Source organism: Otolemur garnettii, unplaced genomic scaffold, assembly GCF_000181295.1.
Source record: "Otolemur garnettii isolate 467f Iridium unplaced genomic scaffold, OtoGar3 scaffold00001, whole genome shotgun sequence".
NCBI lineage: Eukaryota > Metazoa > Chordata > Mammalia > Primates > Galagidae > Otolemur > Otolemur garnettii.
This window is the reverse complement of record NW_003852396.1, coordinates 65,494,370-65,507,567: the sequence shown is the minus strand read 5'-3', so window position 1 is coordinate 65,507,567 and position 13,198 is coordinate 65,494,370.

Below are 13,198 nucleotides of genomic sequence, written 5' to 3'. Positions count from 1 at the left end.
GCAGTCTTACTGTAAATTCATATATTCCAGTTGTTACCCAAACATACAGGGTATCGAAAGTTGACTTAGTAGAAACCAGAACCTGTCACAGGCTCATTATGTCCCAGACCTTCTGGGCCGCTTCTCTCTGTTAGCTTCTTAGTTACTGTATCCTGATTGCTTCATCATGAAATACTATGGTCTGATAAAACAAACCAGTATGTAACATTGGATAAACGTAGAAGTCGACCTTACTCTGAATGTTGTTTTTAATTTCCAAAACGCTAGTAGAAACAAATACATGGATTTTGGGCCACTGTCTAATGTCTAGATCTTGGGAAAAAAATATTCAACTCACTATCATCCAGTTGTTTGGACTAATGTTTAAATAAATTCACTTTTCCAAATCGCAGCTTTAGTTTGGTGCTTGAATAGTATCAGCTTTCAGATGGGAAACTAGTTTGAAATCAGTGAGATTAATTTAGATATGCAAATACTCCTTCCATCTATGTCTGATGCATTTTCATATTATTAGCAGTAGCTAATAATTTATTTCAGTAGGTTTTATCTTTTGAAGCAAAATCAAATTGCTTCAACATTTTCAGGGTTCCACATTGTTGTAAAAGTAGTGGAGGAATAAAAGAGCGTTCACCTTTGAGCCCATCACGACAAATCTGATAATACATCATGTCTACATATCCTCTGTGAGCATGATTTTCTCCTCAAAGCAAAACGATTTTTTCTTCCTGATGTTATGTGTAACAGTATGTCACTTAAAGAGCCAGGGACTTTTCATGGGCGTTTCTAAACCCCGTTCAGTTTACCCTGAGCCAGCTGCTGGAGTCATCTTTGTCTCAGTCCAGTGGCTAATAAAATTACAGCGTTAAGCAATATTGAAGAAATAACTCTGCAAATACAACTTTCAAATGGAGCTTTACCACTGCCTATACCTTCATGGCTGACTGGAGAGCATCAAAGCTCATCTTGTATTTCCTGAGGTTTTTTTTTTTTTTTGCCTTGTTCTACATTCAAGGAGTCCCTAATTCCTTAGTCCCAGGAGTTATTTCATAAGTCTCACATTTCCCTTACTCCCCGAGCCTCTTGAATTTGTGAAGCAATATATTCCACAGTAAGTATGAAGAGCTCATAGGAGACTAGTAAATACTTGCCTATAAGTTTATGTGCATTTGAGGATTCAGGAAGTCGTGATAATACTTCAATTTTCAACTGATCGTTAGCAGAAACAAAATGGAACTGTAAAAGTTATTGCCCATGTTTACCTGTTTCTCATCCTCTCTTCATATGTGGCCTTAAAGCAAAATAATAAATATCATATGCAGGCTGAATACATCTAGCAATAGAAAGATATATGAGACAGATGGAGAGCGAGGTGTGTGTGCCCACAGATTTAAATATATTGACATAAATCACGGTTCAGAAAGGGGTTACTTCTATTTTTTTCTATTTTATCAGCCCTCAGCTTTGTATAAGATGACTGCATATACTTTTCTTAAGAGAAGCAGTGACATTTATTATTTAGCTAATCATTTCAAATGAGTAACAATAATGGGATATTGTTAGATTACTCAGTATGGGATTCCAAACATGGCAACAATAGAAATAACATGCTTATCTCTAAAAAGGGGGAGAAAATCAAGCTATTAAGAGGAATAAATCAAAGAAATTGAGTGAGCTCCAAAGTCAAACTATATTTCTGTCTAACTTGTAATACTTTTTAGCTGTATGGTTTTAGACATGTTATTTATAAGTGGTAATAATTTATCCTGCAGTTCTCTCATTTTTAATATTGAGATATTAGCCATAACATTGTCATAAATCTTTTGTGGGCAGTAAATGGGTAAACACACATTAGCATTAAGAATGCCTGACATAAATGTTTAGAAATTATGAATGGCATCGTATCTACTACCTGCCACCACCACCATCCTTATCATCACCTTATCATTATCATTTTAAATTGTCTGATGATTGTAAGTGACCAGAAAAATTCAAAAGGTATTACATGGCAGTCCTTAAGAATGAAGAGTCTCACCTGAACACAGTTGGCTTATGCCTATAAACCTAGCACTGTGGGAGACCAAGGTCAGGAGTTGGAAGCCCATCCAAGCAAGAGCAAAATCTCATCACTACAAAACAAACAAACAAAAAGCAGAAAACTTAGCCAGTCATGGTGGTGAGCATCTGTAGTTCTAGCTACTTGGAAGGCTGAGGCAGGAGGATCATGAGAGCTCAGCAGTTGGGGGTTGCAGTGACCTATGATGATGCCACTGAAATGTAGCCTGGATGACAGATCACGACCCTGTCTCAACAAATCAAAATGAAAAGAGTGGGGATTTTGAAATTAAACTATCTGCTTTTTTAATTAATTAATTAATTTTTTTATTTAAAAAACCCATTTGTACATAGATCCTATATGTTTATAGGATCTATTTATGTCATTATGGGATTCAATGTGTTGATTATTTGTACAAATCGGAGTGTTTACATCCTACCAATCAACATAGCCTTCTCCTCATTTACCCAATTACAGTGTTAAGACATTTGTGTTCTACACCTGATAGATCCAACCTGTACTTGCAATATGGTCCATAGGTGTGGTCCCCCTACTAACCCTCCCTCTATCGACCCACCCAACTCCCTTCCTCTCTCCCTTAAATCACTCCTCTGCCATAGAATGAGCTTCATAATCTTACGTTCTTCTCTCTCTCTCTCTTTTTTTTTTTAATTTCAAATTATGCAGGAATAAATTTTTAGGTGACGTTGTTCTCACTTCCAAGGAAACATTCACGTGATAGCCCCTCACTCAAGGGGAGGGGGTGTGCTGAACCCACGTATTGTGCACATCAGGTGAGATCCCACCAAATGCCCTCCATCCTCCTGCCAATCGCTCTGCTCCCTTTTCCTCCCCTCTTCCTCCTCACCCCTCCCCATTGCTAGATTATATTTGTGTTTTCTCATTCATATGAATGTTTAAGTGTTTATATATTGGTTTCATAATAGTATTGGGTACATTGGATACCTTTTTTCCATTCTTGAGATCCTTTACTAAGAAGAATATGTTCCAACTCCATCCAGGTAAACATAAAAGTTGTAAAGTCTCTGTCTTATGATTGAATAGTATTCCATGGTGTACATATACCACAATGTGTTAATCCATTCACGGCTTGTAAATTATGAATCGAGCTGCAGTTAACACTCTGATTCAAATGTATTGATGTTAAAATGATTTTTGTTCTTCTGGGTGACACCTAGTAATGGGATTGTAAGATCAAGTGGAAGGTGGAGAATTCTCAAAGAACTATCAGTTTACACTCTTAATATCACAAATCTCAGTTCCATATGTGAAATGAATGTAATCATGGACAAATGTTATAGAAATATAGTTTAAATTAACTGATGAAACCTGTGATTCCTGGCACCTACTAGGAATTAGTGTTGGCTCTACCTTCATTATGATTATTGTTATTGATGTCATTGCGTGGGATATTATTTTTCTCCTTCCTGTATCCTCGTAGCCCAGTTACTATATTCTGCAGGTAAGTTAGGACTTAGCTTACATTCTTCTAATTGGCTGAAAGTACCAAAGAATTAAAGAAACAAAGATACACATTTACTAAATGTTGAGTTTTTATTGTATGTTTCAAACCAAGTTCACTGAAGTATAATTTAGGTACAACGTAAGTGTGTAGTTCAATTATGTTAGACAAATGTATATAGTCTTTCAACCATCTCCATTGGCTTTTGGGTTTTTTTTTTTCTCTTAATTTTTTTTTTAAATAGTAACTGTGTACATGAATGCATTTATGGGGCACAATGTGCTGATTTTATACACAAGTTGGAATGCTTACATCAAACTGGTTAACATAGCCTTCACCTTACTTATTTAATTATTATGTTAAGACATCTATATTCTACTCTTAATAGAAATGACAAGAGACTTGAACAGAAGCTTCTCTGAAGAAGACAGGCGCATGGACTACAGACGCACGAAAAAAATGCTCATCATCTTTAATCATCAGAGAAATGCAAATCAAAACCAATTTGAGATATCATCTCACTCCAGTAAGAGCAGCCCACATCACAACATCCCCAAACTACAGATGTTGGCGTGGATGTGGCGAGAAGGGAATACATCTGCTTTGCTGGTGGGAATGCAAGCTGATATGTTCCTTTTGGAAAGAAGTCTGGAGAACACTTAGGGCTTTGGGGTTTTTAAGTTGACTTTTTAAGCTAATGGTATGGCAATAGTTTTAAGGGGAAAAATAAACTTGAAATCCAAGAATATAAATGATTGAATTTCACCTTCCCAAACCCTGAAGGATTAAGAAATTATATTTATTCCCTTAACAATAGAAATCAACGAATATCTGACCCATGTTAGATAAAATTTTCACAAGCAAATGTAGGGGTTAAAAGAGTTAGAGAAAATGAACCATATGCCCTGCCTTCCCAGGGAGGTATGCCAAGAGGCAGAGAGGGTTGGTGGAAATTCCAAATAGGTTTGGAGGAGTGTCCAACCATTTTTCTTCTCTACTGCAAATCGAGAGAGGAGCAGTTGTCTTTCGGCCACACATTAAATACTTAAACACTAACAAAAGCTGATAAGCACAGAAAAAGTCTGTTCATCATTTTCACAGTATGTGACACCACAGATAAACAAAACAGCCTTTAAGTAGTTTGCATGATCCTACGTGGACACCCCTATGAGAGAACCCAGGAAAGAGGCTGGTCTCTTAGAGCGCCTACATGCACAGTATTGTTTCAAAGAGCAACAGCTGCATTAAATCTCTAGGGATGATCTGTGATATTCCTAGCGTTCCCTAAATTCTAGTGCATTGTACAAAGTAATGAGCTACTTGAATGCTCAAGAAAAACACTGGACCACCTGAGAGAGAGCCATGGCTAGGATGCCTATGACCAGGGATGTGGCCATAAGCCCATCATTAAGCGTGAGGTGAACTTTAAGTTATGCTGATTATTTACGTCGATGGAAAACGTGGATTAAAGAGACGTGACTAATCTCAGTCTGTTTTAGCTTTGGTACATGGCAATGACGGAGAAACACATAGCCTCCCTACCCAATGCCATAACAGTCAAATACCACAGTGATTTTAGAAAAAATCCTCAGATAAGGGGGCAAAGAAACTGAAGTCACTGAGTTCCTAAAGTGACCATGAAATTTTCACATCATACTGAAATTAGGGCTTAAATTATATAAATTAAGTTTTATTATAGGAGAAAATAATTTTATTTGTGTCACTGATTTGTGACATGAGATTTATACTTAGTGTGTTTGTTCAGAGAAATCAATCTTTGAAAAGGATAGGCTAGAGGCCAGTATTTATCTTCTCTTTGGGAAGCTTTCTTATATCCTAACACATTGGAGGAAAGGTGGAATTGAATATCCATGCACACAAGGAGAATGCTTTGCTTTTTTGATTGAGAAGCCCTATATTTTTCATAGTCATCATTCAGTTATTGAAATGTTAATAATATAATTAAAATTACATCCATTTCTTTAGTTTGCTTTGCTGATTATCCTTCATGGACTCATCATCTGATAAGCTTTAATTTGCTAACCACTGTGAACCCTGGATTTCTTTCTCTGTTCCTTTTCTTCTATTTCTTTCTTTTCCTCTCTTTTTTTTACAGTTTACAGTTTGTTTTTTTTACAGTTTTACATATAGAAGCATCAAAAGAATTAAATGCCTGAGAATTGATGCATTAAAATATGTGTAAGATTTGTACACTAAAAACTATAGAATATTGAGAAGAGAAATTAAAGAGGAGAAATAGTGAGACATACAATTTTCATAAATAGAAGTTTCAATTTTTTTTTTTTTTTTTTGAGAGACAGAGTCTTACTTTATCACCCTGGGTGGAGTGCTATGGTGTCACACAGCTCACAGCAACCTCCAACTCCTGGGCTTAGGTGATTCTCTTGCCTCAGCCTCCCAAGTAGCTGGGACCACAGGCGCCAGCCACAATGCCTGGCTATTTTTTTGTTGCAGTTTGGCCAGGGCTGGGTTTGAACTCGCCAGTCTTGGTATATGTGGCTGGCGCCCTACCCACTGTGCCACAGGCACCACCTGAAGTTTCAAATTTTTTTGGTGTAAACTATCTTTGAATAGGGCTCTAGTTTCAAAGTAAAATCAATAAAAATCTGAGCAAATTTTTGAATATTGTCAAGTAGATTCTAAATTTTACACTAATACATGAATTCATAGAATAACAAAGGCAATACTGAAGAAGTAAACAAAACTGAACACGTTAGACCATTAGACCCCCTTATGATAAGCATGACTACAAAAATACCTTAATTAAGATTATGCAGTAATAGTGAAGTAAAAGACAGAAAGACTAATTCCAGCAGACTCAAAAACATATTCACACTTAAATGGCCACCTGATTTATTGTGAGTATACTTCTAAAATTCCATAAAGAAAGGTTAAGTGGTGCTGGTTCGAATTGGATATGCACACAGAAAAAAGCAAACTCTAGTTTCTAAATTAAAACTATACACATCTCAATTCTAAGAGCATCCCAGACCTGAATGACCAATTTAAAACAATTGAATTCTATAAGAAAATGTAGGAAAGTATCTTGATGAGATTAGAATGAGTAAAACATTTAGAAACTAGCCACAAAAACACTAATTAAAAAAAAGATTATAAATTTCCTTTCATTATGATTAAGAACCAATGTCTTTAAAAAGTCAACATTGTAAGCATGAACACGCAGACTACAGAAGTATTTATAGTATTACATATAGTATAATACAGATATATTTAGCAAGGAACTTGTTTCTGGAATATGTGAGAAACTCCTACAAGTCAAGTAGAAACTGATATATAACCTCATATCAAAAGTCAAAACATGAATGAACGTATTATGAGATAAGTTACCTATTAGTCACCCAATAATGTCCCCAATATACTTAATCATCATGGAGCTGTAAATTAAAACCACAGGGAGGTATTTCTATTTACCCAACAACCATAACTAAAATTAAGGAAACTACTGACAATGTGAAGTGCTGACAAAGATGTGGAGTCAATTCACACATTGCTGAAGAGAATGAAAAATGTTACAAGTATTTTGGAGATCTGCCCATATCTCCTCAAGCTAAGGACATGTGTATCCCCTGAATCAACAATTTCACTCAGATATATATGTACCAAAAACTAGGGTTCGCTAAAACACCTAAACAAAATAGGTTCAGAGCAATTTCTTTCATGATAGCTAACTAATGGAAATAACTCTGCTATGGCCTGAATTTTTCTCCCCCAAATTCATATTGGAATATAATCCCACTGTGATAGCATTAAGAAGTGAGGACTTTCTGTGTAATGATTTAAGTCAGGAGGACCTCGCCTTCATGAATGCAATCAGTGCTCTTATGAAATATGTTTCAGGGAGCACTTTTACAGCTTTCCACAATGTGGGGACACAGCATTCTTCCCTTCTGCCTTGTGAAGACACAGCATCGAGACACCACCTATGAAATAAAGAGACAGACTTCAGCAGACCCCAAATCTGCCAGTGCACTGCTCCTGGTCTTTCAGGCAGCCCTCCAGATCTGTGAATAATAAATTAATGCTGTTAATCAATTACCAAATCTAAGGTATTTTTTTCTAGCAGCTTGAATAACCTAAGATGCACTCTAATGTTTATTAATATTAAAATGCAGGAATAAATTGTAGTGCTTTTATGCAAGAGGAAAATAATGCATGCAATTACATACATAAGAATGAATTTTTGGTGCACATAAAATTATGAATGAATCTCAAAGTAAAGGTGTTGAGCCAACGATGCCACATGAAAAGACACATGTGTGATACTATGTCCAGGGGAGTCAAGTAAGGCAAAACCAATCTACCTGGGTGGGAGTCAACGGCTGACTAATTTTGAGGGAATATTTGTCTACTGTGAGTGAGACAGCAATCTTCACTGGTATGGGAAATCTGATTTGTAGTGCCATGGGCAACTACATATGTAAATGCGTACATACATATGTAAAAAATTAGTTGCGGTTTCTTAAAATCTGTGAAATTCATCTTAATTATTTTTCAATAAAAGGAAATATTTAAAAACATATTTTTTTTTTTTTTGAGACAGTCTCACTATGTCACCCTCGGTACAGTGCTGTGGCTTCACAGCTCAGAGCAACCTCAAACTCCTGGACTTAAGTGATTCTCTTGCCTCAGCCTCCCAAGTACCTGGGACTACAGGCACCCACCACAACACCTGGGTATTTTTTGATGCAATCATCCTTATTTAGCTGGCCTGGGCTGGGTTTGAACCTGCCAGCTTCTGTGTATGTGGCCGACACCCTACCCACTGAGCCACAGGCACTGCCTCATACCTACTCTTATTTAAGATAATACACTAAAGAGTTTTAAACTTCCTCTGTAAAAACTTGTGGTGACAACGAAAGGACACTGTCCACATTCACACATGTTCATGTTTCTTTTTACAATTGTTTTGTGTGTGAGCTGATGTATTTTATACATTACTATATTTTTTTTCTCAAAGAATAAACAACACTGTTCCCTCACTGGTGATGATTGTGGGTACACAGAAGCTGGGGAGAGGAAAGAAAGAAGATATTTGCCTTTTATCATCTATTTTTTCTGTAACGTATCTTTTAATAATCTGAATGTATGTCTTATATTCAGTTCTACAAAAACTGGAAAATCTGTCACATATTTGCAGATAAAATGGTTTACCCTTTTACTTTCATACTGAATTGGTTTTATGTATTTTTATCACACTGCTCTAGTATCTAGCAAATGTTTAAAGAATATAATATTTCCACTTGTTGCTAAAACTGAACAAAATTGTCTTTCAAGATATTGAATTTCCTAGTATATCCCCTCACCTGGGAAGGAGTAGGGCGCCAGCCCCATATGCCAGAGGTGGAGGTTTCAAACCCAGCCCCTGTCCAAAAACTGAAAAACAAAACAAAACAAAATAATTCCTCCTGTAATGGATTGGCACACACTATTCTCAGCATACATTATAGTCATAAAACATAAGTAAAACGTGTTTTTAAAGATGGGTATGAAAAATAAAGTTAAATAAATATAGAATTTACAGAGTTAAATAAATACAAAGCTTTTTCATGGAATAGTGAGGGATGTATTTTTCTCACATTTGTTATTTGCAATTCGTGTGAGTTAGAGACTCGTTTTCTTTTGTGGAATTTATAGGGTACAGTCATAAGGTGTGCTTCAAGTGAGAAGCGTGGATTCAGTCCTTTCGATTTTCTTTAGGGAGAAATTATGTAAAAGCTTGACAGACAAATTTTCAGAAGAAACATTTAGAACATTTCTTATCCATATCAATAGAGGATTATTCACTTAGCAAATTAAACTACGGGATAGCCACCCCTGAAAATTCATGCAAAACATGAAAAGAATAAGCTAGTTTGATATGTATTTTCACAGACAGCCTTTCTAATTCTTATTTAAAAATAAGTATTATAATTTATCTTTTAAACAACATACACGTGTAGGTGTGCACGTGTGGTGTCTGTTGCGGTGTATGTCTATTGAAATGTTTATCTCAGTGTAAATGGAAAGGTGAAGAAAAACCCTCGCACTGTAACTAATGGTTACCGTTCCAGAGTATGGCAGGATCAGCCGGGCACAGATGTGAGAGGGACACTAGGCTTGAACTCTTAACTCTGTGACTTGCCTCATATTCGAACTATTTTAAAATAAAAAATAGTTGAGAGGTATGTTTCTTTTTTTTTTTTTTTGGCCGGGGCTGAGTTTGAACCTGCCACCTCTGTATATGGGGCTGGTGCCCTACCCTTTTGAGCAACAGGCACTGCCCCAAGAAGTATGTTTCTTAAGAAAGTAATGAATAAAAGTGAAATCCTGCAAATGGTATACGATTGCCTTCATTACAAATGCTCAGAAATGAGAATCCCACCTGTGTTAAAGCCTCAAACTGACAATATCTTATCAGCCACCTACTGTCAAGATAGTCACCCACACAGCTTCTTTAAAATCCACTTTGAAAACTTACCATAAGACTCTATTTTTAAAAATAAATACGTTTTCCTCCTCAGTTCTAGAGAAATGATCTAGGGGCCTCAAATCAGGGTTGTAGCTTCCATGGGGCTAATTTGTTCCTAAAAACTATCCCTCCTGGGTCATATCATAGATCCCTTGTACTGAGTATTTTGGTGTTGACTTGTTGTACAGGACTGAAATGGATTTTTTTTTCTTTTTCTTTTTTTGGGTGAAGTGGCTTGAGAGTAAAATGTGCAGTGGAGAACTGATAAAAATGATCCTACATCTAATAACCATTTCCTAGCGCTGGCTGAAAACAGAGGACTTGAACTTTCTGATAAGAGTACCCACTCTGCAAAAGTAGCCTTTTTAACTACTGCAAAACGTAACAGCTGCTCTCTTAAATGAACTGCCTTTCATTCTCTGAAATGCGTCTTTGAATGAAGTAACAGCAATCACAAGCCTGTTGCTGGAGAGTTTGCTGAACTGCAGCATGAAAACTTACGATGAAAAATTGAAAAGATTATATGAGATTCCCCGAAAACTACAGTACAATAAAAGAAAGTCATCTGGAAGAAGAAGAAAATCACTGATACCTAAGTCAGTTCATATTGCTCCCCTTCCAAAGTATTTCCTGAGGGCTAATTGTAGCTTGAACACTGTTTTGCACATGCATGGCAGGTATTTAAAATGTCTTATCCCTTGCCTCATTTCATTTCTTTCTATAAACCCTAAAGGGCACACAATAATTACAAGGTTTAGTAATTAATCCACATCCCTGTACCCGGTTTTCCTGTAAAGATTAACACTTCAATTAAAGTCTCCCTTTACCCCTAGTTTAAGATCTGGTTTCTGTTCATTCTTCACTCTTATCTTCTATCATTTGTTTTTCCCCTTTTTCACTAACACATAGTCACTCTGGCCCTCTTTCAATTCCTAGAAGTTACCAGGCTCATGCCTCCTTCGGAACACTTAGCTTTTTTCTTCTGCCTTTTTGAAATGCTCTTCCCCTGGGTTTTTGCCGATTTGAATCTTCCTAATCCTGCCATCATTGCTCAGCTATCATCTCCATGGCATGTTCTGCTGGCCAGTCCATTCAATGTTGTCCAACACACTCTTTCTTCCATGTCCCAGTTTTAATTTCCTCATAGCACAGATCGTTTCTGAAAATAAGTGATTTATGTGTTAATTGCTTATTCTCTGATACTTCCATTGTAATGTTTAAACCAGGAGAGCTAGACTTCTTTTGCTAACTAGTCTATGCCTAGATCTTATGAAATTTATTAATATTTATATGAAACTAGTAGATGAACATCTACATGCTCACATGACAAAAAACACAACCACAACCTAATAAGGGGGGGGACGGGAGAGGAAGGAAGGGGTTTGATGTCCTATCACCTAACAGGCACAATGTAGGGTTAGATGGCACACCTCTAGGTGGAGGACTCAACTACAACGTAGACATCACCTAATTTTTTATACCCTTACATCAATCTGAAATTTTTAAAAACTCAGATGAATGAATGACTATAAAATAATAATTATCATGTTATATATAAGAAATTGAATTTCATGGACAATAATGGTTGAGGTGAAATTAGAGATGGGAGTAGGGACTAGGGACACCCAACTAAACATTTGATAAGAAAAATAAAAGCCCGGAACTAATTAGAATAATGTATTCTAATTAGGGCCAAGATATACTCAACATCCCTGTGTTAGAAGATGCCTAAGTTGCAAGTCTACTTGAAGTAAAGGAGAACTAAAGTACAAGTCATGGATTGCTGTTTCAGGGTATATTTTGAAAATTGAAACCTTTGAAAAAGAAGTCACGCTGGATGTGGTGGCTCATGCCTGTAATCCCAGCACTGTGGGAGCCTGAGGCAGGAGGATTGCTTGCTCAGGAATTCAAGGCTTGTCTGAGTGACAGTGAGATCCCCCCATTGGAAAAAATGGAAAAACAAAGCCAGGTGCCATGGAGAGTGCCTGTAATCCCAGCAGCTTCGGAGGCTGAGGCAGCCAAAGTCTACCTCAGAGTCACTGAGGTTGCAGTGAGCTACAACGCCATTGCACTCTGCTCAGGGCCTAGGATAGAACTCTGTCTTGACAAAAAAAAAAGCAAAGAAAAAAGAAAAAATAAAAAGAAATCACTTGCTTAGGCATACTATATCTTTCTTCTTAATTTTTAGAACTTGAGGTGAAATTTATATAAAATAAAATTAATCATTTCAAGTGTACAGTCTGTGGCATTTGCAAACTCACGATGTTGTGTAACAACTACCTCTACCTAATTCCAAAAGATTGTTATTTATTGCAAAGTACCTTTTAAGCCATTACTTCACATTCCACCATCCCTTGGCAACCACCAATCTTCTTTCTAGCTCTATGGATATACCTCTCTACTATACTATCACTATGTTTGTGTATCTCCAAACTTCACATGTTGAAATTCTAATACCCCAGATGCGGGCATTAGGACATAGGGCCTTTGGGAGATAATGGGATCATGAAGGTGAAACCTTCTGGACAGCGATTAATGCCCTTATAAAAGTGACCCCAGAGAGCTACTGTTTCTTTTCCATCCTGTGAGAACAGAGCAAGAAGTCATCATCTATGAACCAAGAAGTAGGCTTTTTCAGATTCCAAATTTACCAGCACCTTGAGCTTGGACATTTCAGCCTCCAAAATGATGAGATGTGAATTTCTCTTGTTTGTAAGTCAGGCAGTTTATAATCTTTAATTATAATAGCCTAGACAGATTAAGACCCTATTCTGGATACATCATATAAATGAAATCATACAATATTTCTATGGCTTCCCTTAGTTAAAATAATATTTTCAAGATCCATCTAGGTGTAGCATGTATTTATACTTAATTCATGCCAAAATTTGTTTTTCTATTCATCCATTCATGGACATTTGATCCACTTTTGACTATTGCAAATTACACTTCTATTGACTAAGATATGGCTTTAAAGAGATGATAAATATGCATCATCTTCTATTCAAAAATAAATGTTCAAGACTACTGGTAAGCAAATTCCAACAAGAACTGTATACATATTTTGGTTGTTATTTCTCTGTAACTTCAGTGTTAACAACAAATATTTACATATTCAGTGGTTGACAGACCAATTGGAGGCCTGTATCAGGACTTCTGCATTAGCTCAGAT